At 61.5% G+C, this 2721-nt stretch overlaps 1 pseudogene; it reads right to left on the bottom strand.

The window, feature by feature from the left end:
- Nucleotides 1-298: 298 nt before the first annotated feature.
- LOC116464501 (chloride channel protein ClC-Ka-like) lies at nt 299-1766 on the bottom strand (annotated as a pseudogene).
- Between the last annotated feature and the right edge of the window lie 955 nt (nt 1767-2721).

The following is a 2721-nucleotide window of genomic DNA, read 5'->3' on the forward strand; positions in this document are numbered from 1 at the left end:
TAGGGTGGGAATTGTAAGAAGCCACAGCCTGGGCACTGTGGGAAGTGCCCCAAGGCCTGGGCTTGGTGAGAGGAGAGGGATAAGGGAGGCCACAGGGCTGGGGACAGGACAGGAGCCATGAGGGAGTGATGGGCCCTGGGGAATTGTGGGGCTCAGGAGGGACAGACCCCCATGAGGGGTGGGGGGTTCACTGGAGGACTCAGTGACTGCTCTGTGCCCTGGGGAACCACCAGCCAATTCTCCAGGTCCAGCGCAGCCCCACAACATTGCCCACCCAGCAGGGCCCTGACCCACTCACCTGCCAGGGCATACCCCCCGAGCATGATGGGATTGGTAACCCCTCCAGCCACGATGCCCTCAGGGAAGGCGACAGCAAGAGCCTCTCCCAAGAGGCGCCCGATGGCAGCTCCTGACCACAGACTTAGGGTGAGGGGGAGCCAGGCTGACCTGGCCCCCACAACCCTCCATCCCTGAGGATCATCCTCAGCACCACCCGGGAAGAGGGTGAACCAGGATCCATGGTCCTGCCCCAAGAACCGCAAAACTCTCAGAAGCTCAGGAACCCAGACTCACCAAGGATAAAGATGGGCATGAAGTACCCAGCTGGGATGGGGATGGTGGTGGCCAGAATCAGCATCCAGAACTGTGGGAGTGGGGAGCCCGGGGCAGAGGTTAGAGGCCGCTGGGCAAGGCGTGGACAAGGGAGGACAGGACGGGGGACAGGGGAGTGTCCTAGAGAGAAAGAGGGTGCCGGCCATGCACCCATTGCCAGAGTCTAGCATTAGGGGAGGGTCCTCACCCTGAGAAATGCCCACTGTGTGCCTGGCACTATGCCAGGTACATTCCTTTCTTTCTTCTCAGCCTTCCCAGTAACCACCCCATTTTAAAGATGGGAAGACTGAGGTCCAGAGACCTGAAGCCACTTGTCCAGGACCATGCAGTGGGCAGGGGGCACATCAGGAAGTATGGGTGGAAGGCCTGGGCTCCATGCCACCAGCTGCGAGAAGGCACCCCCGCCCCTCCCCACCAGAGCTGGTCCTGGCTCTGCGCACACCTGGGGGCCAGGGGGCCCACCTTCATAACCAGGAAGAAGGAAAGGGTCCCAAAGATGGTGAACTGCGGGTGGTACCATTCCCACCACAGGTGCTGGGGGTCAAGCTCCTCGGGCCAGGGTGGGCTGGAGTTCTGGGTCATCAGCGCCCAGGAGTGGTTGTCAAACAGCGAGTCCAGATGCTGCTTCATGGACAGCTGTGGCGGGGCAGGTGGGAACTGGACATGAGGGGCCCCGAGCGGCAGACCCCAGCCGCCCCCGCACCGCCTGACCCCGCCTGGAATCCTCCTCTGCCACTTCCCAGAGCAGGGCCTTGGGCAGGGCTCTGACCTCCCAGAGCTATGGTCTCCTTATCTGCAGAATGATGCCCAGGTGTCGCCCTGGTGGGGTGCTGAGGGGATTACGTGAGGCACATGCAAAGGGGAAAACAAATGGGGGTTCCCACTGCTGCCACCCCCGCTCAGGACCCCTTACCCGAGAAGCTAGCAAGTGGCCCACACCAGGCGGGTAGGTGATGGAGGCGAGAAGCAAGGTGGCCAGAGCGGAGTACACAGGTTTGCTGTGGGGGGTGGGTGAGCTCTAGGGCTGGCCTTCCCTTCCCTGCATCCGGAGGAGAGGGAAGCAGGACCTGGTCCTGGCAGCAGCAGAGCTCCCCACCTGGAGGCTGATACCGAGGCAAGGACTGGGGAGGAGGAAGGGTGGGAGCAGGGAACATGGCCCCCTCCAGCGGGTAGAACCTGTGGGGTGAGCTCCTCAACTGGGTATGACTGAGGGCAGAGGAATCACGCAGGAGATTGAGGAGAATTGGGGCAGAGGCAGGATAGGAGGGAGGAGAGAGTGGGCCGGGCCGGGGCGGGCCATGTGCATCTCGGGGCAGGAGGGCTGTCCAATACCAAGGCCAGTGCCAGGGGCCACACAAGGTTTGAAGGGGCACAGGGTTTGAGGCTCAGTGAGGGGTTGGGGGTTTGCTGAGAGACTGTAGAATGAAGAAGGGATGGCAGTTCAATGGGAGAGTTCGTAGCCCAGTAAGGAAGGGGGGACAGTGACCGTGGGGACTTGGAGAGGGGTGTTAGGTGCTCCATGGGCTAGGGGGGGATTTAGGGCCTCAGTGGGAGGATGGGGTGGGGCTTCCTACATAAGGTCTGGAGTCCACAAGGGGCTCACTGAGATGTCCCCAGCCCCTAGCCCATAGGCTACCTGGTGGCCAGCAGTTTGGAGCTGAACCGATTGGACTTGATGAAGCTGAGGAAGGTTCGCTGACAGAAGAGGTAAGCACAGCTCAGGACACCGCAGATGCCACTGGGGGGTGAAGGGAGGTAAGACCAGAGCCTGATCCAAGTACCAGGGGCCGCAGTCCAGGCCTAGGGGGAATGCCATATTGGACTCTCAGGGGCCCAAGGCACCCACTCACCCCAGCGCCACAAAAAAGAAGATCTCAGGCAAGTCGAAGGGAACGTCCACTCGGAAACTGGTCTTGTAGAGGGAGGTGATGGTCTCTGGGGAAGGAGGGCAGTGGAGAGCTGAGATGGTTCTCCCACCCCACCCAAACTCAAGTCCCAGACTAACAGCCCAGGGTGGAGGGGGTGCCAGGTCCTGACTGGAATCTGCGTCCTGGCATTCCAGGCCCCCACAACCAGGCTCCTGCCTCCCTGCCCAGCTTCATCCCTTCT

Source organism: Hylobates moloch, unplaced genomic scaffold (assembly GCF_009828535.3).
Source record: "Hylobates moloch isolate HMO894 unplaced genomic scaffold, HMol_V3 SCAFFOLD_8937, whole genome shotgun sequence".
NCBI lineage: Eukaryota > Metazoa > Chordata > Mammalia > Primates > Hylobatidae > Hylobates > Hylobates moloch.